Source organism: Scyliorhinus torazame, chromosome 5, assembly GCF_047496885.1.
Source record: "Scyliorhinus torazame isolate Kashiwa2021f chromosome 5, sScyTor2.1, whole genome shotgun sequence".
Taxonomy (NCBI): Eukaryota; Metazoa; Chordata; class Chondrichthyes; order Carcharhiniformes; family Scyliorhinidae; genus Scyliorhinus; species Scyliorhinus torazame.
This window is the reverse complement of record NC_092711.1, coordinates 126506047-126529310: the sequence shown is the minus strand read 5'-3', so window position 1 is coordinate 126529310 and position 23264 is coordinate 126506047. Positions and strand designations below refer to the sequence as shown.

The 23264-nt window shown below is 49.1% G+C and overlaps 1 protein-coding gene across 2 annotated transcripts in view; it reads left to right on the top strand.

The window, feature by feature from the left end:
- The first annotated feature begins 22384 nt into the window (after positions 1–22384).
- Positions 22385–23264, top strand: part of LOC140421830 (uncharacterized) — a 28615-nt gene continuing 27735 nt past the window's right edge. For both annotated transcript variants that reach the window (XM_072506796.1, XM_072506793.1), the window contains exon 1: positions 22385–22658. The gene's annotated coding sequence lies outside the window, so the exon portion shown is untranslated. The remainder of the gene's footprint in view (positions 22659–23264) is intronic.

Here is a 23264-nt window from a genome sequence, read left to right as displayed (position 1 = left end):
AAATATTATTATTATTATCTGCAACAATCCAGTCAGAGTCATTCTCCTGCTCTGTCTCTGTATCCTCACAGCTTCATTTCTCTCAGGGATATATCCAATTAAAAAAAAATAATAATTTATTGTGTCTATTTCCAAATTCCGTCATAGGCAGCAAGTTTAAGGTCATTGCCACTGGCTGTGTAAAAACATTCTTCCTCATACCTCCTGGACCATTTACATGCATAGATACAGAGCAACGTAGAAAATAGGAGCAGGAGGAGACCATTTGGCCCTTCGAGCCTGCTCCACCATTCATTACGATCAGAGCTGATTCGGCTCAATAGTCTAATCCCGCTTTTCCCCCATATCCTTTGATCCCCTTCACCCTAAGTGCTGTATCTAACTACTTCTTGAAAACATGCAATGTTTTGGCCTTAATTAGTTCCTGTGGCGACAAAATTCCACATGCTCACCACTCTCTGGGTGAAGAAATTTCTCCTCATCTCTGTCCAAAATGGTCTACCTCGTATCCTCAGACTGTGATCCCTATTTCTGGACACTCCCACTATCAGGAACATCCTTCCTGAATCTACTCTGTTTCGCCCTGTTTTTTTTTAACAGTAATTTGGTGTGCACAATTTTTTTTTGCAATTAAGGGGCAATTTTAGCATGTTCAATCTACCTAACCTGTACAATTTTGGATTTGTGGGGGTGAGACCCACGCAAACACAGGGCAAATGTGCAAACTCCACACAGACAGTGACCTGGGGCTGGGATCGAACCCGGGTCCTTGGCGACATGAGGCAGCAGTGCTAACCACTGCACCACCCATTTTGTATAGGCTTCTATGAGATCCCCCCGGATTCCTCTGAACTCCAGCGAATACAATCCTAACCGATTCAACCTAACCGGCACATCTTTGAACTGTGGGAGGAAGCCGGAGCACCCAGAGGAAACCCACACAGATACGGGGAGAAAGTGCAAACTCCACACAGTCAGGCTGGGAATTGAACCCAGGTCCCTGGTGCTGTGAGGCAGCAGTGCTGAGCACTATGCCACCCCCTGTCTTGCAATCCAGAGAGTATAAAAAATCCTCATCACCATCTGAAATGGGTGACCCCTTACTTTGCAACAGTGACGCCCTTGTTCCAAATTCTCCCACAAGAGGAAACATCCTCTCCACATCCACCCTGTCAAGACCCCTCAGGATCTTATATCGTTCAATCCAGGTTTTACCCCAAACTTTAAATCTGTGTCTCGGCTGCTTGTACGATCAGTGAATGGAAACAGTTTCTTTGTCCACCCGATGGAAATCCGGCATAATCTTGTGTCCCTGAATCAAATCTCCCCTCAACCTCCTTTGCTGGAACCATTCTGGTAAATCGCCTCTGCACGTTCTCAAGAACCTTCAGATCCTTCCTGAAGATTGGTGACCAGAGCTTTAGAAAGATTCATAGAATAGAATTAGAACCATAGAATTCCTACAGAGCAGAAGGGGGCCATTCGGCCCATCGAGTCTGCATTGATTCTTTGAAGGCCCACACTCCTACCCTATCCCTATAAGCCCACAGCCCCACCAAACCTGCACATCTCTGGACACTAAGGGACAATTTATCAAGGCCAATCCCCCACCGAACTTTCCCTTCTTTGGACTGATGGAGGAATCATGAGCACCGGGTGGAAATCCACGCAGACCCAGGGAGAATCCACACACACAGACATCAAGGGCGGAATTGAACCGAGTTCCTGGCGCTGTGAGGCAGCAGTGCTGACCACCATGCCACCAGGAGCGTAGTGTTGGTATCGATATTACTGTTTATGAGCTCAAGATCGAATTTGCTTTGTCAACATATGTCTTGTAGATATACAAAATCCCTCTTCGCCTCTTTCTCTCTCCTCCCAAAGAGGCCAGTTGGGTTTTTATGACAATCCAGCAGTTTTCATGGTCACTTTTTCTTTGATTCAGATTAGTTTCAGATTCCAGCATCCGCAGTAATTTGCTTTTATCCAGCATTTTCTCTTTCACTTTTTCCCAGTGCCGGCCCCACAAATGACCAGATTCATTCAGCTCAATTTCACAACCTGCCTTTGTGTTTTTTTGGGTTCTCTCTCACTCCCTATTTTCTGTTTTAAATCCGTTTCACAGGGTGTTCAAAGGTGAGGCTTCAAAGTCCGGAGACTCAAACCAAGCATCACATCAGGATCTGACAGAGTCCTCAATTTATCATATCCTGAATATCATCGTACTTTGAACATGGAAGGAAAAAGCATTGTTCACAGTGGGGAGAAACCGTACACGTGTTGTGTGTGTGGACGAGGGTTCAATCGATCATCAGGCCTCACGAGACACAAATGCAGTCACATGGAGGAGAAACCGTGGAAATGTGCGGACTGTGGAAAAGGATTCACTTCCCCATCCAAGTTGGAAACACATTGACGTAGTCACACTGGGGAGAGACCATTCACCTGCTCCAAGTGTGGGAAGGGATTCACTGAGTCATCCACTCTGTCCACACACCAGCGAGTTCACACTGGGGAGAGACCATTCACCTGCTCCAAGCGTGGGAAGGGATTTACTATTTCATCCCACCTGCTGAGACACCAGCGAGTTCACACTGATGAGAGACCGTTTCAGTGTCCAGACTGCGGGAAGTGCTATAAAAGTTCTGGGGATCTGATGAGCCATCAACGTATTCACACTGACGAGAGACCGTTTAGGTGCTCTCACTGTGGGACTGGGTTCAGACAATCATCTGACCTCATTGTACATCAGCGAATTCGCACCGGAGAGAGACCATTCGCCTGCTCCAAGTGTGGGAAGGGATTCACTAAGTCGTCCCAGCTGCAGAAGCACCAGCGAATTCACACTGGGGTGAGACCATTCGCCTGCTCCGACTGTGGGAAGGGATTCACTTGGCCATCTGCTCTGTCCACACACCAGCGAATTCACACTGGGGAGAGACCATTCGCCTGTTCCGAGTGTGGGAAGGGATTCACTCAGTCATCCCACCTGCTGAAACACCAACGAGGCCATAAGTAACCACAGTGACTGGATTTTGCTGTTAACTCACATTCAGGACTGAACCATGTTCATTTGTGTCTCTTTCTGCTGATAACAAACTCCAGACAATTTACAGGGGCTAATATTCTGGCTAAAAGTCAAATAAATTAGATTTGTGTTAAATACGCTGTGTGTTGAAACTTTCTAATATCTCTGACACAAGTTAGTTCCTTTTGAAGTTCTCTCGCTCTCCCCTATCTCTTCCATCCTCACCTCCAACAAGACGTGTGAGGAGCTTGTGGAGCTTCTTTGTGACTGAGATTGAGTAAATCCGATCAGCTGCCTCTGCTGCTTCCCTCCCTTCCACGCTCCCACCGGACCAAACGGTCTCTAAATTTCAACCTTTCCCGAGCCCTGAACTCACATCTTTCTCTAGCTTCTCACCCATCTCCCCTCATGCCCTCTCAGAGCTCATCTTGTCCATGAAACCCAGCTGCTGCTCCATCGACCCTATTCCCACTGAGCTGCCGATCAGCCAACTACGCGGTGTCCATGGATATTGTCAATATTTCTCTCTCTTCAGGTACTGTCTCTCTGTCCTTCAAATCTGCCATCATCACCCCCTCCTCAATAAAACAGACCCTTGACCCTGCCATCCTTATAAATTACTGCCCCATCTTCAACCTCCCTCTCCTCTCCAAACTCTTTCAACAAAATCCTTGCCCATCTTTCCCAGAACTCCCATGTTTGAATGTCTTCAATCAGGTCTCTGCTCTGTCACAGTGAAATACAAGAGACAAACAGAATCTTACCCGGAGAGAAAGACAGACAATCCGGGAGCTTGGATCCAACACGGATATGTTCATAAGACCAGAAGCAAGGGTAGCAGCACCGTCATTATCGAGAGACAACAATACCTGCTGGAGACAGACAGACAACCAAACAACACGAATCACAACACCAAGCTACCTAGACCCATATACCCGAGACAGGAAGGGAATTGGAGACGGAAGAACTCAAAGACACATTAACCACAAACAGATGGAATATCTGAGGGCACAACCAGGAGAACCAAAAAGTTACACCTGCTCCTTAAAATACACAAACACATAATAATAATCTTTATTATTGTCACATGTAGGCTTACGCAATGAAGTTACTGTGAAAATCACCGAGTCGCTACATTCTGGCACCTGTGTGGGAGGAAACCCACGCAGACATGGGGAGAATGTGCAGACTCTGCGTAGACAGTAACCCAAGTGGGAATCGAACTGGGGACCCAGGCGCTGTGAAGAAACAGTGCTAACCACTGTGCTATTGTCACGGAATTACCACCAGACACCAATCGGATGAGATTGAGAGAGAGAAAATTCGACTGAATGATAGAACTAACAGTGCGAAAGGAGGCTATTCGGCCCATCAAGCCTGCACTAGCCCTTGGAAAGAGCACCCCACTCAAACCCATGCCTCCACCCTATCCCCATAATCCAGTAACCCCACCGATCCTTTATTTGGCCACTAATGGCAATTTAGCATGGTCAATCCACCTAACCTGCACATCTTTGGACTGTGGGAGAAAACTGGAGCACCCAATGGGAACCCACGCAGACACAGAGAGAATGTGCAAACTCTACACAGTCATCCGAGGCCGGAATGGCTGAAGCATCAACACACTGCTCCTCGTAGTTGATGGTATAGTGGTTCAATAAATATAATTAGTAGATTAAAAAGGTGCGTAATGTCAAGTAAAAACAGAAAATGCGAGATTAACTCAACAGGTCTGACAGCATCATAGAATCCCTACAGTGCAGAAGGAGACCATTTGGCCCATCGAGCTTGCACCAACCCTACAAAAGAGCACCCCACCCAGGTGCACTTCCCCCCGCCCTCTCCCCGTAACACCACTTCATCTTTGGACACTAAGGGGCAATATAGTATAGCATATCCACCAAACCGGCACATCTTTCGACGGTGGGAGAAAACTGGAGCACCCGGAGGGAACCCACACAGACACGTGGAGAATGTGCACAGTTACCCAAGGCTGGAATTGAACCCAGGTCGCTGGTGCTGTGAGGCAGCAGTGCTAACTACTGTGCCACCATGCCACATCTGTGGCAAGAGAAACAGAGGTAACGTTTGTTGTTCCTTGTTGTACCAGTTCTGTAGAAGGGTCAATGGTCTCTAAAAGAGTCCATTGAAGTGAAAATAAAGTGTTTTACTCAGCGGTTTGACACAGGAAGAAGATTCAGTCTGTGTGAAGCTCAAACTTCATTCACACAAAGCCCGTAGACTGTTTGGCTGGAGCACAAGAGTCCATCAGGTCCTCCAAATCTTCCCATTGGTCAACACCTCTCAGGCAGGAAATGAGGTTTTGGAACCCGCGCCCACGTGGCCAACGGGAAAAACTCAAAATGATGCAGAATCTCAGCCAATGAGGGAGATCCGGGATCAGCACCGCCTCTCATTCACTCCGATTGGTTGGAGGACCAGCTATACCCACTCGGTCCTCCAGTCCAGCCCCCTCTTCCTGTTGGGCCGGAGGTGCCGTCAATCACTCCCCGGGCATTGTTTTGTGGAGCATGCGCAATGCGGCACATAGAACATACATTGCAGAAGGAGGCCATTCGGCCCATCGAGTCTGCACCGACCCACTTAAATCCTCACTTCCACCCTATCTCCGTAACCAACAACTTAAGCCCTCACTTCCACATTATCCCTGTAACCCAATATATCCTCACATTACTGGTCACTAAGGGCAATTTAGCAGAGCCGATCCACCTAGCCTGCATGTCTATGGACTGTGGGAGGAAACCGGAGCACCCGGAGGAAACCCACACAGACACAGGGAGAACGTACAGAGTCCTCACAGTGACCCAGCAGGGAATCGAACCTGGGACCCTGGTGCTGTGAAGCCACAGTGCTATCCACTAGTGCTACCATGCTGCCCTGATGAACCGGCTCATGTCCAGGGACAGACGCTAGTTTGTCTCATCTTCAGGCGGGAAGGAGGCGGATAAGGAGGCAGCGTTAAGGACAGTGGGTGGGAGAGGAGGCTTCACAAACACCCAGTGGAGGCCTCAAAGCTAAAACAAGAAAATTACCGCTTCCGAGTTTGCATCGAGCGGGAAGGTTTTCCTGCAGAGCCATTCCCCAGTTAACCACCACCATCCTCTGAGGGGGCAGTGTGCAGCAGGGCGCATGCCTGCAGCAGGACTGACAGTGATGGATTCTGGAAACTCCTTTTACAGGGGGTTACAAGGGGAGGATTTAAACACAGCAAAGTGAAATCAAACAAGACATTAAGACCTGAGAGAGTCACTTTATTAATCAGAACCTGGATATTATGGCTCTTTGAGTGTAAGCATTGAGTTCCAGGTCAGTACCACTCTCCACGGGGGTTCACTGTACCAGCAATCCACAGACACAGGCTAGTGTTCTGGGGACAAGGGTCCAAATCCCATCATGGCAATTGATGGAGTGTAAATTCAATTAAAAACCTGGAATTCAATGTTCATCTCCATATTGGTGACCGTGAAATCATTGTGGTGAGTTTGTGGGAAGAGTTAGCATGAGTATGGGACTGGGGTGTGCACCTTTGGGAAGCGAGAGCAATAATTATGCTCCGAGAACTAGAATTATCTGTTCTAAGTTTCTGTCCTGGACTAACCTATGCAAATTGGTTTTACAGGGTCTCAAGGAGTGGATTGGCAGACAGGAAACTCAAATCAAACATCACATCAAGATCTGACAGAGTCACTCAATTCATCAGGACCTGAATATCATCGGCTTTTGAATGTGGACGGAGAAATGTTTGTTCTGTCTGTGGGAAAGGTTTCAAACACCGGTGTGCCTGGGAAAGCATCGAGATGCACACACACCAGACTGAGAGTGTTCCAGTGAACTGACTGTGGGAAGAGCTTTAACCAGTTACAAAGCCTGAAAATAAATCACACCATTCACAGCGGGGAGAATCCGTACATGTGTTCTGTGTGTGGACGAGTTTTCAACCGATTGTCCAACCTGGGGAGACACAAGGACACCGACACCATGGACAAACCATGGAAATGTGGGGACTGTGGGAAGGGATTCATATCCCCGTCTGTGCTGGACATTCATCGCCTCAGTCACACCGGGGAAAGAACATTCACCTGCTCCGAGTGTGGGAAGAGGTTCACTCGACTAACCCACCTCACTACACACCAACTTGTTCACTCTGACACCAGACCTTTTAAATGTTCCGCCTGTGAGAAGAGCTTTAAAAGAAAAACAAATCTGCTGACACACCAGCGAGTTCACACCGGGGAGAGGCCGTACCCCTGCACTGAGTGTGGGAAGCGATTCACTCAGTTATCCAGCTGTCTGTTACACCAGCGAGTTCACACTGTGGAGAAACCATTTGCCTGTCCCAAGTGTGGGACGGCATTCACTCAGTTATGCAAACTGTTGGATCACCAGCGAGTTCACACTGGGGAGAGACATTCACCTGCTCCGTGTGTGGGAAGGGATTCACTCAGCAGTCCCTCCGGCTGAAACACCAGCGCATTCACACCAGGGAGGGAGCGTTCATCTGTTCCCTGTGTGGGAAGGGATTCATTCAGTCATCCACCCTGCAGACACACCAGCGAGTTCACAAGTGCCTCCAGGACTCTGCAGTTACTGATGTTAATCACATCCAGGACTGAACCATGTTCATTCTGACAGCTGGGGTTTGTTTGAGTTGATGTTAATAATCCCTGAAACTGAGATTAGAATAGATTGGTGCTTGATAGCCGGCACAGACACAATGGGACAAAGGGCCTTGTTTTGTGCTGTAAAACTCTAGAACTCGAACCCATCTCACTTCACACCAACATGTTCACTCTGACACAAGACATTTTATGTGTACCGACTGTGAGAAGAAATTTCGAAGCAAAATGGATCTGCTGACTCACCAACGCACTCACACTGGAGAGAGACCGTTCACTGCTCCGAGAGTGGGAAGAGATTTTTTTTCCGGTTGCGGTGCTGGTCTCCCCCCGCCACCCCCTCCTCCCCCCACCTCCCCCAACCCAAGACTGGAAATTCCCACCCAAGGTAAAGGACCTTTAAAGGGTGGCACAGTCACATACTGATTAGCACAGATGCTTCACAGCACTAGGGTCCCAGGTTCGATTCCGGTTTGGGTCACTGTCTGTGCGGAGTCCGCACGTTCTCCCCATGTCTGCGTGGGTTTCCTCCGGGTGCTCCTGCTTCCCCCCACAAATCCCGAAAGACGTGCTGTTCGGTAATTTTGACATTCTGTCATGTGAGAGTACCTTTAAGAACTGGGTGTTTATCAAATAGCTGCAGTGATATCAGAGTGTGGGTGGAGCTGGGCTGTCTGTCTTCACTGCAGCTATTTGATAAACACCCAGTTCTTAAAGGTACTCTCACATGACAATTCTGAATTCTCCCTCTGTGTACCTGAACAGGCTCCGGAATGTGCTGACTGGGGGCTTTTCACTGTAACTTCATTGCAGTGTTAATGTAAGACTACTTGTGACAATAAAGATTAGGATTATAAAAACAAATGTTCCAGCAAATTTCCATCCCGCCCGCGATGATTCCCGCAGCCGGAAATATGACCCCAACAAATGGGATGAAGCCAAATCTTTAAAAGTCAAAGTCTTTATTTCAAATTGTTGCGATGCTGTCAGGGGAAAGGGTTAACTTCTCTGCTTGTTTACAAAAGGAAAGAGGAAACATTCACAAAGCTTCCCACAGCTTGTGAGCTCCGAAACATAACTTCAAGGCTGAAGTTTATCTTCAGAGATTGAAACGTTTTGGTGCCTTTTCCAATTGGACCAGTAAATTGTGATTCACACTGAAAGGTTTACTTTCACTCAGTAATCAGAACATTTCACTTTCTCAGCACAAACGCTTTAGATCAAATCCCAATTGTTCTCTTCCCTTGTAGCTGGTGTGTGGAGAAGATCAAGTTCACTGTAGATCTGTCAGCACAGAAACCGCACTGTGCTTCTGGATAAACTCAGTCTGCAAGTAGATTAATCTTTTAAACATCATCCAAGTGATCTTCCCCTGACTCTAAGGAGTGAGATGTCCCTGTAGTTGATGCTGTCTCCTCTGTCACTGCTGTTTTTATTGCATCACACATGTTCCGTGGACCAGTCTCACAGCCCAAAAGGGGAGGGCAGGAAGGTGTGACAGTCGATGGGACTTTCTGTGTGTGAGCAGTTCAGCTGGAATTCCATCCTTGCTGGGCACCTTTCTGCTTGCTCAGCAATCAATGGCCTTTTCCAACACAAATGATGAGGGTTCCTTGTCCAACTCAACCATGACAGGAAGCTGCAGGAGAGTCAAACAGAGACTGGGAGATGCCCTTCTCACAGGGGTACAGCTCACTGTTGTGTTCAACCCAGCTCCTCCTCACTCTCTCACATGACTGACACTGAGCATGCTCAGAGCACACACCCACACTGCACCTGCGCACTGGCCTCGTACACTCACTGATCGGGAATTTTCTGCAGCGCGGGGGATTCTGGGTAACACAGCCGCCACAGAGCAATTAGTAAACAGGAAGATTCTATTTCCCAGTTAGCAAAACAGAAGATCCACAGTTCGGCAAGATGCTGGGCATGAAACACAATGAGAGGTTTGGATACTTTAATTAATACAGAAGCACACTATTCTGACATCATTTCGACATGGGCAGCAAGCAGGCTGATCTGCAGTATTTACAACACCTGGGACAGAGTAAATCATCTCATCAAACCAGTGATAGGTTTGTTTACTGTTCATAATTGTGACTGGGTCACTCACAATTCATGCAAAATGCAACTCCCCAGGTTCACTGACCCACTCCCTCCAAACCTGTTTTCGCTCCAAGAGTCTTGACATCTGCCTTAGTTTTTATCCAGCCATGATCAGCTCACACTGCCCAACAACCAGCCTCTCCTGCACTGGGGCACAGGGTTTCCATCACCAAAAATCTGTCCTACTCCAAGCACATCGACGCTACCACCAAGAAAGCACAACAGCGCCTATACTTCTTCAGGAAACTAAGGAAATTTGGCATGTCCACACTGACTCTTACCAACTTTTACAGATGCACCATAGAAAGCATCCTATCTGGCTGCATCACAGCCTGGTATGGCAACTGCTCGGCCCAAGACCGCAAGAAACTTCAGAGAGTAGTGAACACAGCCCAGTCCATCCCACAAACCTGCCTCCCATCACTGGCTCTATCCACATCTCCCGCTGCCTGGGGAAAGCGGGCAGCATAATTAAAGACCCCTCCCACCCAGCTTACTCACTCTTCCAACTTCTTCGATCGGGCAGGAGATACAAAAGTCTGAGAACACGCACAAACAGATTGAAAACAGCTTCTTCCCTGCTATTACCAGACTCCTAAACGACCCTTTTCTGGACTGACCTGATTAATACTACACTCCTGTATTCTGCACTCAATGCCTTTGTCTATATATTTACATTGTGTACCTTGTGTTGCCCTATTATGTATTTTCTTTTTAGTTTACTTTCTTTTCATATACAAAATGATCTGTTTGAGCTGCTCGCAGAATAATACTTTTCACTGTACCCCGGTGCACGTGACAATAAACAAATCCAATCCAATCCATGTCGAGGATCCATGCCTCTCTTGCATTGGTGCACTGCATTTCCCTCATAACACAGTGGCATAGAAAGGTGACAGCACAAAACAAAGGCACTCAACAAATTGTCTCTGTGCCAACTTTCTGCATCAGACACAATCCGCTGTCATTGGCCCTGAACTCTGCAGATATTTTTCTCCTCAGATTCACCGCCCTCTGGCTGAAGAAATTCCTCCTCATCTGTTTTAATTCCTCCTCATCATCTGAGGAAGGAACTGTGCCCCTAAAGCTAGTGAGTCTAAACAAGCCTGTTGGACTTTAACCTGGTGTTGTGAGACTTCTTACTCTGTTTTAAAGGATCGCCCTTTAGTCTGAGATTGTGTCCACTGCTTCTCCTTTATCCAACAAGTGGAAATATCTTCTCCATATCCACTCTACCCAGGCCTCGCAGTATCCCGTAGGTTTTAATAAGATCCCCCATATCCTTCTAAACTCCAACAAGTACAGACCCAGAGTCCTCAACCGTTCCTCATATGACAAGTTCTTCATTCCAGGGATCATTCTTGTAAACCTCCTCTGGACCTTTTCCAAGGCCAACACGTCCTTCTTAGATACGGGGCCCAAAACTGCTCATAATACTCCAAATGGGGTCTGATCAGATCCTTCTACAGCCTCAGAATTACATCCCTAGTCTTGTATTCTAGCCCTCTCGACATGAATACATTGCATTTGCCTTCCTAACTGCCGATGAACCTGCACGTTAACCTGAAGAGAATCTTGAACAAGGATTCCCAATTCCCTTTGTGCTTGTGATTTCCTCAGCATTTCCCCATTTAGAAAATAGTCTATCCCTGCTTCGAAAGTCCATAACCTCACACTTTTCCACATTGTATTCCATCTGCCACTTCTTTGCCCACTCTCCATTGCTTCTTTTTCTAATCACTTTAAATGAATGCCCTCTGTTTATAATCTTGCCCTAAATATGACTTGCTAGATCAAACGTCAATTGCAGATCCTTAGTTTTAATGTGGTCAAGTGCCTTTCCATTTGAGAACTGTTCAATAAAGTTATTTGAATTATGTGTAGCTAGGGCAGCACGTGGAGCAGTGGGACTACAGCGCTGAGGACCCGGGTTTGAATCCCGGCCCTGGGTCACTGTCAGTGTGGAGTTTGCACATTCTCCCCATGTCTGCATGGGTTTTACCCCCACAACCCAAAGATGTGTAAGTTAGGTGGATTGGCTATGCTAAATTGCCCCTTAATTGGGAAAAAAATAAGAATAACTGGGTACTCTGAATTTATTATTTTTTTTAAAAAGGATTATTTGTAGCTTCCCCACCAATCAGTGATCTTATTTTTATCGGGAATTAACTGACGTGTGTTCCTAACCTCTCTGTATCTAAATTTCCATTCACCATTTTTCTGTCCACCTGACCCAGTCCGTGGCTTTCTCCCTCATCGTCTAAAACACATCAGCACCTTTTGTATAATCCTGGTGCATACATTTCAGTCTAAATCATTGATATATACCGGAAACTGTGGAGCCCCACTGGAACAGACATCCAGGCATCATTCAGCCCTGGATGTGACTAACAGCAGCAACAACAGCTGAATCTAAACCCTGCTGTTGCCTGTGAACATGCTGATGTCTGTTCAGGTTGTTTGACTGAGTGAATCTCCTCCCACACACGGAGCGGTTGAATCGCCTCTCCCAAGTACCGCTCCCACGTTTGGGTGACACAGTAGCACAGTGGTTAGCACTGTTGCTTCACAGCTCCAGGGACCCAGGTTTGATTCCCGGCTTGTGTCACTGTCTGTGCGGTGTCTGCACGTTGTCCCAGTGTCTTCGTGGGTTTCCTCCAGGTGCTCAGGTTTCCCCCCACAGTCCAAAGATGTGCAGGTTAGATGAATTGGCCATGATAAATTGCCCTTAGTATCCAAAAAGGTTAGGTGGGGTTATGGGTTAGGTTGGAGGTAAGTTGGCTTAAGTAAGGTGCTCTTTGCAAGGGACGGTGCACTCGATGGGCCAAATGCCCTCCTTCTGCACTGTAAATGCTATGATTCTGTTTCAGTGTGAACTCGCTGGTGTTTCCGCAGACTTGGTTTTCTTTTAAATCTCTTTTCACAGTCGGAACAGTTAAAAGGTTTATGATCAGTGTGAACAAGTTGATGTGAAGTCAGGTCGGATGACCGAGTGAATTTCTTCTCACACACGGGGCAAGTGTACGGTCTCTCCCCAGTGTGAACTCGCTGGTGTTTCAGAAGGTCGGATGAACATGTGAATCTCTTCACACACACGGAGCAGGTGAATGGCCTCTCCCCAGTGTGAGTATGTTGATGTGACAGTAAATGCTTTCTGTGTTTATAGCTCTTCTCACAGTCAGCACATTTAAAAGGTCTCTGATCAGTGTGAACAAATTGGTGTATCACAAGGTCGGATGAACATGTGAATCTCTTCCCACACACGGAGCAGATGAACGGCCTCGCCCCAGAGTGAGTGCGTTGATGTATCAGTAAATTCTTTCTGTGTTTATAGCTCTTCTCACAGTCAGCACATTTAAACGGTCTCTGGTCAGAGTGAACCTGATGTTGAGCCCGGAGGTTTGACAAATCATTAAATCCCTTCCCATATTCCAGACAGGTGAACGGCCTCTCCCCAGTGTGAGTGCGTTGATGTAACAGTAAATTATTTCTGCTTTTAAAGCTCCTCTCACAGTCAGCACATTTAAAAGGTCTCTGATCAGTATGAACAATGTGGTGTGTCAGGAGGATTGATGACCGAGTGAATCCCTTCCCACACACGGAGCAGATGAACGGCCTCTCCCCAGTGTGAATACGTCGATGAGTTTGCATTTCAGACGGGTAATTGAATCCACTCCCACAGTCCCCACATTTCCACGGTTTCTCCATGGTTATCGACAAGTTATCCGGTGTAGGTGGGATGCAGATTTGAGGTCACTATCAGATCAGCCGTGATGTTATTAAATGGTGGACCAGGCTCACGGGGCTGAATGTCCTATTGCTGCTTCTTGATTCCTTTGGTGCGAATGTCCTTGTGTCTCTCCAACTTGGATCATCAGTTGAAGCCAGAGTACGGTGTCTCCCTGATGTAAATGCTGCAATTTAACATCACGGCTGATCTGATAGTGACCTCAAATCTGCATCCCACCTACACCGGATAACTTGTCGATAACCATGGAGAAACCGTGGAAATGTGGGGACTGTGGGAGTGGATTCAATTACCCGTCTGAAATGCAAACTCATCGACGTATTCACACTGGGGAGAGGCCGTTCATCTGCTCCGTGTGTGGGAAGGGATTCACTCGGTCATCAATCCTCCTGACACACCAACTTGTTCATACTGATCAGAGACCTTTTAAATGTGCTGACTGTGAGAGGAGCTTTAAAAGCAGAAATAATGTACTGTTACACCAACGCACTCACACTGGGGAGAGGCCATTCACCTGTCTGGAATATGGGAAGGGATTTAATGATTTGTCAAACCTCCTGTGATTGGTTAAAGCTCAGTTCCAGCTAACTATGGAAAATTACTTCGATGTCTGTGTCTCGGGGCTTTTCCAATCACAGTGATTTTTGAATTTTTTGCCGAAAGACAAAACAGACAAACATTTCTCCTTCCACGTTGAAAGGCCGGTCCTGATGAATCAAGTGACTCTGTCAGATCTCGACATGATGTTTACATCTGCAAATATTCTGTAAAAGGAGATTACATTGAATTACTGTGAATATATAAGACACAAACAGGCCATTCTGTCACACATTCTGCTGCTGTCCATACTCGGGCCCCACACCTCAGGAAGAACATACTGGCACTGGAGAGGGTTCAGCGGAGATTCACACGGATGATCCCAGGAATGGTAGGCCTAACATACGATGAACGTCTGAGGATCCTGGGATTATATTTATTGGAGTTTAGGAGATTGAGGGGAGATCTAATAGAAACTTACAAGATAATGAATGGCTTAGATAGGGTGGATGTAGGGAAGTTGTTTCCATTAGCAGGGGAGACTAGGACCCGGGGGCACAGCCTTAGAATAAAAGGGAGTCACTTTAGAACAGAGATGAGGAGAAATTTCTTCAGCCAGAGAGTGGTGGGTCTGTGGAATTCATTGCCACAGAGGGCGGTGGAGGCCGGGATGTTGAGTGTCTTTAAGACAGAAGTTGATGAATTCTTGATTTCTCGCGGAATTAAGGGCTATGGAGAGAGCGGGTAAATGGAGTTGAAATCAGCCATGATTAAATGGTGGAGTGGACTCGATGGGCCGAATGGCCTTACTTCCGCTCCTATGTCTTATGGTCTTATACATCTCCGACTGTCACACCTATCAAATCTCAGCCTTTCAGCTGACTTTCAATTCTGTTTTGTCTCATGTGCTTGCCCCGTTTCCTTTTGAAAACATCTCAGCACTTTCCTCAACTCCTTTCCATGGTAATGAGTTGCACATTCTGAACATGTGATAAAAAATTTGTCCAAATTGCGCCCTTGGATTTATTCGTAACTATCTTGTGTTTATGACTTGTTGTTTATTGGTGGTCACTGATTTTGGACTCTCTCACATCTCTCCTCTCGAAACTACTGATAATTTTCAAGATTTCTATCACGCCACTGTTTAATTTGTTGTTGTCGATAGAAAAAAGGCCCCTCTCACTTCCGGGTGCGGCTATGCAGAGCTAGGTCGCATATTCGGCAACTCCTGCTTGGAACGGACTTTTGGGCTCTTTTACAGGGCCCCCACGGCATTTGTTTGACATTTCCCGGTGTGGGAAGAGGGCAGCAATATTCCCCCGACAGTGTCCCCCAGGAAGGGTATGTCTCTTGGTTGCCAGACACACGCAGAAACAGTGAAAGATTTGGCTGCAACTACAGGATAAACAGGGCCTCTTCCAGCATGCAGGCGGGGGAAGGGCAAGCTTAAAGCTGCAAGCTGACCTGAGGGCCTGTATCAAAGGTGAATTCTAGCAGCAGAGGGAACAACTGTGAAAAGACCTCATCAAGGCCACTGAAGGGACTTCCGGTTGCGGTGATGCCTAGCTAGCCGCACGCTTCGGCGGCTCCAGCTCCGACGGACCTTCGGGCTCTTTTAAGAGCCTCAACGGGGAATTTTTCGACGACGCAACCCGGTGTGGGGCGTGTGAGAAGGGAGTCCCCCCCAAACGAAGGAGGAAAAAACCGGCGGCGGCGGCTGCAGCGCGAGGAATCGTCGACCAAAGGGTCAGAAAGAGAGAAGTACAAGATGGCGGCGGAGAAAGCGCAGGCGACATGGGGGCCTGAGCATGAAATTGTGAGACGGTGCGTGGAGCTGCTGAAGAGGGAGGTGCTGACCCCGTTGCTACAGGCAATTGAGGGGCTCAAGGAGACATTAAAGACCCAGGAGACAGAGCTCCGTGTGGTGGAGCAGAAGGTGACAGATATTGAGGACGAGATCCTGGGCCTGGCGGTTAAGACACAGACGCACGAGGCACTTCATAAAAAGTGTACTGAAAGGATCGAAGCCCTAGAAAATGGAGCGCGAAGGAAGAACCTTCGGATACTGGGTCTCCCTGAGGGTGTGGAAGGAGTGGACTGTGGAGCGTACGCAAGTACGATGCTGAGCTCACTGATGGGTGCTGAGGCCCCTACGGGCCCCTTGGAGGTGGAGTGGGCAAATCGGATTCCGGCGAGAAGACCAAAAGCGGGAGAACCACCCAGGGCGATAATCGTGCGATTTTACCGCCTTAAGGATAGAGAAGAGGTCCTGAGATGGGCTAAAAAGGTGCGGAGTAGCAGATGGGAGAATGCAGTGGTACGGGTATACCAGGATTGGAGTGCGGAGGTGGCGAGAAGGAGGGCGAGCTTCAACCGAGCCAAAGAGGTGTTGCATAAAAGGAAGGCGAAGTTCGGGATGCTGCAGCCGGCAAGACTATGGGTCACGTATCAGGAGAGACACCATTATTTCGAGACGGCGGAGGAAGCATGGACCTTCATCAAAGAAGAGAAATTGGATCGGAACTGAGGGACTGATGCTGCAGGAAATGTTATTGTTAATGTTACGGTGGAAGTTAATTGAGAAGTAAACAGGGAAGGGGGGAGACATTGGGGAAATGTGGGCGCCGGTGAGGGGGGAAAGACGGGACATAGTTGGAGAATGGGGAAGGGGAGGGGGAGGGGAAAGGGAGCTGCGCCATAAGAGGCGGGTCAGGTAAAGGGATGTTCCCGCACCAGAAAGAATAAGGCGAAAAGACAGGCGCAAGGCGGATGGGAGTTCCCCACATGGGGAGGTCGAGGAGTGAGCAGGAGTAGCCGGGGTCAGTTGAAGTCAGCTGACTTACGGAAGTAATATGGGGGGAGCAATCAAGCTAGAAAGAGATCTAGCGGGGAGGGGAGGAGGGAGGGAGAAGGGGGGGGGGACAACTGGGTTGCTGCTGCGGAAATCCAAAAGGAAATGGCTAAAGAGTGGGTGGGCGGGGATGGTGTGCGACGCTGGGGGAGCGAGCGGGAGCGCGGAGGCGGGATATGGGACTGGCCTAGAGAAGGTAATGGCTAGTCGACACGGGAGGGGGGCAGGTAGCCCCCTAGTGAGGCTGATCACGTGGAACGTGAGAGGCCTGAACGGACCGATAAAAAGGGCCCGAGTGCTCGCGCATTTGAAAGGACTAAGGGCAGACGTGGTTATGCTCCAAGAGACGCACCTAAAGGTGGCGGACCAAGTTAGGCTAAGGAAAGGATGGGTGGGACAGGTGTTCCACTCAGGACTGGACGCAAAGAATAGAGGGGTGGCCATTTTGGTGGGGAAACAGGTCGCATTTGAAGCAAAGAACATCGTAGCAGATAGCGGAGGTAGATATGTAATGGTGAGTGGCAGGCTGGAGGGAATGGAGGTCGTGTTGGTTAACGTGTATGCCCCAAACTGGGACGATGCGGGATTTATGAGACGGATGCTGGGGCGTATACCGGACCTGGAGGTAGGAAACTTGATTTTAGGAGGGGACTTTAATACGGTGCTGGACCCGGGGCTAGATAGATCCAGCTCAAGGACCGGAAGAAGGCCGGCAGCGGCCAAGGTACTTAAGGGGTTTATGGACCAAATGGGGGGAGTGGATCCATGGCGATTTCTTAGACCTAGGGCGAGGGAGTATTCCTTCTTCTCCCATGTCCATAAAGTGTACTCCCGGATAGATTTTTTTGTTTTGGGAAGGTCGTTGATCTCTAGGGTGGAAGAAGCTGAGTACTCAGCCATAGCGGTTTCGGATCATGCCCCACATTGGGTGGACCTGGAATTAGGAGAGGAAAGGGAGCAGAGAACACTCTGGCGATTAGATGTGGGACTGATGGCGGATGAGGGAGTGTGTGCAAGAGTGCGGGGGTGTATTGAGAGATACCTGGAGGTCAATGACGACGGCGAGGTCCCTGTGGGAGTGGTATGGGAAGCACTAAAAGCGGTGGTCAGAGGAGAGCTGATCTCCATTGGGGCCCACAAAAGGAAAACAGAGGCCAAGGAAAGGGAAAGATTACTGGGGGAGATTTTAAGGGTGGATAGGGAATTTGCAGAGACCCCGGAGGAGGAATTGTACAGGGAGAGGAGACGACTCCAGACGGAATTTGACCTTCTGACCACCAGAAAGGCGGAGGTACTGTGGAGGAAGGCACAGGGGAGGAGGTATGAATATGGGGAAAAGGCAAGTCGCCTGTTGGCTCATCAATTGCGAAAGAGGGCAGCAGCGAGGGAAATAGGAGGAATTAGAGACGAAAGGGGAGACACGGTGCGAAGGGCAGGAAAGATAAATGAGGTGTTCAAGACCTTCTATGAGGAACTGTATAGGTCTCAACCCCCAGAGGGAGAGGAGGGGATGCGGCAGTTCCTGGACCAATTGAGGTTCCCGAAAGTGGAGGAGCGGGGGGTGGTAGGCCTGGGGGCACCGATTGGGGTGGACGAGGTTATTAAGGGACTGGGAAGCATGCAAGCAGGGAAGGCCCCAGGACCAGACGGGTTCCCGGTGGAGTATTACAGAAAATATGTGGACTTGTTGGCCCCGTTGATGGTGAGGACGTTCAATGAGGCCAGGAAAGGGGGGACTCTACCCCCGACGATGTCGGAGGCGACGATATCGTTAATTTTGAAGAGGGATAAAGATCCGTTGCAGTGCGGGTCCTATAGACCCATTTCATTGTTGAACGTGGACGCCAAATTGTTGGCAAAGGTGCTGGCATCGAGGATAGAGGACTGTGTCCCGGGGGTGGTGCACGAAGATCAGACAGGGTTCGTAAAAGGGAGACAACTGAATGTTAACGTGCGACGACTATTAGGGGTGATAATGATGCCCCCAGTGGAGGGGGAGGCAGAGATAGTGGCGGCAATGGACGCAGAGAAGGCATTTGATAGGGTGGAGTGGGAGTATTTATGGGAAGTGTTAAGGAGGTTTGGGTTTGGGAACGGGTTTATTAGCTGGGTTAGACTTCTTTATGGGGCTCCAACGGCAAGCGTAGTTACAGGTCGACATAGATCGGAGTATTTCCGACTATATAGGGGAACAAGACAGGGATGCCCGCTGTCTCCATTGTTGTTCGCGTTGGCAATTGAACCTCTGGCCATGGCGTTGAGAGACTCCAGGAAATGGAGAGGGGTGATTAGAGGGGGAGAAGAACACCGAGTCTCGTTATATGCGGATGACCTATTGTTATACGTGTCGGACCCAGCGGGGGGAATGATAGAGGTTATGCGAATTTTGAGGGGGTTCGGGGATTTCTCGGGGTATAGGCTAAACATGGGAAAGAGTGAATTATTTGTGATACATCCAGGGGACCAGAGTAGAGAGATAGAAGGCTTGCCTCTAAGGAAAGTGGAAAGAAACTTCCGATACCTGGGGATTCAGATCGCTAGGAGCTGGGGAACCTTGCACAGACTTAATCTGACACGGTTGGTAGAACAAATGGAGGAGGACTTCAAGAGGTGGGACATGCAGCCTCTATCGCTGGCGGGCAGGGTGCAAGCAATTAAGATGATGGTCCTCCCGAGGTTCTTATTTGTATTTCAATGTCTCCCTATACTAATCACTAAGACCTTTTTTAATAAAATAGACAGGAGCATCACGAGCTTCGTGTGGGCAGGGAAAGTTCCGAGAGTAAGGAGGGGGTTCCTTCAGCGTAGTAGGGACAGAGGAGGATTGGCACTACCGAACTTGGGCGATTACTATTGGGCCGCCAATGTGGCAATGATACGTAAATGGATGATGGAGGGTGAGGGAGCGGCGTGGGAAAGACTGGAGAGAAAGTCCTGTAAAGGGACGAGTTTAGAGGCGCTGGTGACGGCGCCGCTACCGATCTCACCTAAAAAGTTTACCACGAACCCGGTGGTGGCGGCAACATTGAATATCTGGGGACAGTGGAGGCGACAGAGAGGGGTGCGGGGAGCCCTGGTGGGGTCCCCAATCAGGAACAACCATAGGTTCGCCCCAGGAAGAATGGATGGAGGATTTCAGAGCTGGTTCCAGTTGGGAATTAGGAGGGTGGGAGATTTATTTATAGATGGGACTTTTGCGAGCTTGGGAGCATTGGAGGAAAAGTATAAGTTGCCCCGGGGAAATTTCTTGAGATATATGCAGGTGAGGGCATTTACTAGACAACAGGTGAGGGAATTTCCATTGCTCCCGACACAGGGGATACAGGACAGGGTGCTTTCAGGGGTGTGGGTCGGAGAGGGCAAGGTGTCAGAGATTTACCGAGAGATGAGGGAAGAGGGGGAGGAGTCGGTGGGCGAACTAAAAGGAAAGTGGGAAGAAGAACTAGGGGAGGAGATAGAGGAGGGTATGTGGGCTGATGCCCTAAGCAGGGTAAATTCCTCTTCCTCATGCGCCAGGCTTAGCCTGATTCAATTTAAGGTGCTACATAGAGCACACATAACGGGAGCAAGATTGAGCAGGTTCTTTGGAGTGGAGGACAAATGTGGGAGGTGTGGCGGGAGCCCGGCAAACCACGCACATATGTTTTGGGCATGCCCGGCACTGGAAGGGTATTGGAAGGGAGTGACGGGAGTGATTTCGCGGGTGGTGAAGGCCCGGGTCAAACCAGGCTGGGGGTTAGCTCTATTTGGAGTTGCGGAAGAGCCGGGAGTGCAGGAGGCGAAAGAGGCCGACGTTGTGGCCTTTGCGTCCCTAGTAGCCCGGCGCAGGATCCTACTCATGTGGAAGGAGGCGAAACCCCCCGGACTGGAGGCCTGGGTAAATGATATGGCGGGGTTCATTAAACTGGAGCAGATAAAGTTTGCCCTGAGAGGATCAGCTCAAGGGTTCACCAGGCGGTGGCAGCCATTTCTCGACTACCTAGGGGAACGTTAGAGGGAAGACAGATGACCAGCAGCAGCAACCCAGGGGGGAGGGGAGGGGGGGGGGGAGGGGGGGTTTAGTTTAGGTCAAAGATAAAGGGGTTTTGTTACTTGTGTATTGTTTAAAATTTCTGTATTGTTATTGTTGCGTTTGCTTTGTAAGAGGAAAAATTGTTGTTTGGGAAAAAAATTTCAATAAAACATTTATAAAAAAAAAAAAGAAAAAAGGCCCCTCTCCATTTAATCTTTCCTGAGAGCTGTAATCTCATGTTCCAAAAGTCATCACTGTCAATGCAGGATAGAAATCACAAAGAGACAAACCTTTCTGTTGGATTGAGTTTATGATGTGTAAATTCTCCAATTCTAACTCCCTGTAAAAGGAGTTTACAAAAGCCATCACTGTCAGTCCAGGATAGAAATTCTGAACAGGCAATTCTAGTTTCTCTGGAACATTCTTTCCTCTCTTGTTCCCCCAAAGCTGTAAATCCCCGTCCCACACACTCTCCCTCCTCCCTGGGCTGAAATCCAAACCCATCTGCACCATTTCTTTCCTCCACTCCCAGTTTTCTCCCTCCCTCTCCTCTGCCTGGGTTCAGTTCTCCAGCTCCTGTCTGCAGACTGACAATAAAACCAATGGGTCTTATTGGGGGTTTGGGTCCTCCAGCGGGTGTTTGAGAATCCTCCACGCCCACATGCCAGGGTTTCCTTCCTTGCCAGAGATCAGAGTCCTCATTGATTTGAGTGCAAAGTGTAAGCTCTTATTTCTTGTCCCCCTCCCCCATCCTCTGATGTGAACCATCCTCCAGTGTCTGAAGCAGGATGGTGCCCGTTAACCTGGGCCTGTTTCCGGGAGGGAGGGAGAAGCTCCGCAGCTGCAAACCAGGGAGCTGACAATGATGGTGAAGGGTTTGCTCCAGCTCACAATGCCCGGGGACTGATTGACGGCAGGTTCGGACCAATAGGGAGAGGAGGCGTGGCTAAGGGACCGAACGAGAGCGGCTGGTCCTCCAACCAATCAGAATGAATGGGAGGTGGGGCAACGCCGGGGTGCTCGCTCCGTATGCATGCGCCCTGCCCCACACTTCGTCCACCCGGGCCTGTCTCGGGGAAAAGCCCGAGCAGCTTTCGCCGGTTCAGCTGCTGTATCCGAGCTTCGTATTCGGGGCTTGGAGCCTGAACGGAGTTTTTATGAAGCCACCGGACACATCCGCCACCTCCATCCCTCCCTCATGACTTACCCGGCGGTATCAGATCGACTGAGAATTTCCGCACAACCGCCTCAACCGGAGCTACTCCAGGGACTGCGCATGCTCCAGCCCACCATGCCCTGGGAGTGATTGACGGCAGCTCCGGGCCATTTGGAATAGGGGGCGGGACTGGAGAACAGAGCGGGAGCAGCTGGTCCCCCAACCAATCGGAGTGAATGAGGGGCGGGGCTGAGCCCGGATCGCCCTCATTGGCTGAAAGTCTGCATCATTTTGAAAGCTCATTTGTCTCCGACTCCAGGAGAAAACTGGAGCTTTGTGTTTGTGGCTTTAAACAGATTCTTCATGTTGTTCCAGGAGCGAAAACAGCGCCGGAGGAGAGAGCCGGGAGATTTAAAAAGCGCAGGAGGAGAGAGCCGGGACAGCGAAAACAGTGCCGGAGGAGAGAGCCGGGAGATTTAAAAAGCGCGGGAGGAGAAGCCGGGACAGCGAAAACAGCGCCGGAGGAGAGAGCCGGGAGATTTAAAAAGCGCGGGAGGAGAGAGCCGGGACAGTGCTGGGAGAGGTGAGTGCACAAAAGGTGTGGCAGGAGTGCCTTTAGTCACGGAGTGCTGATTGGAACAGGGTGCATCTGAGTTTAGGTGACTGACTGAGTGCTGATTGGAACAGAGTGCATCTGAGTTTAGGTGACTGACTCAGTGCTGATTGGAACAGAGTGCATCTGAGTTTAGGTGAGTGACTGAGTGCTGATTGGAACAGAGTGCATCTGAGTTTAGGTGAGTGACTGAGTGCTGATTGGAACAGAGTGCATCTGAGTTTAGGTGAGTGACTGAGTTCAGGTGAGTGGCCAGAGAGGGCTGTGTTTTTGTTGGTGTTCGGGTTTATCCTTGAGGTTCTATTAAAAAAAAAATGAATAACTCGTTGAATATGGCTGGACAGGTGATGTGCTGTTGCTGTATGATGATGGAACTGGTGGATCCCATTGAGACCGTCAGTGACCACATCTGCAGCAAGTGTTGGCTGCTCGAGGAATTTCGGCTCAGAATTGATGAGCTGGAGACCGAGCGACACACACTGCGGCACATCAGGGAGGGGGAACATTACCTGGGCGCTTTGTTTCAGGAGGCAGTCACACCCGGTAGAATAAGTTCTGTTAATTCGGACAGTGGTC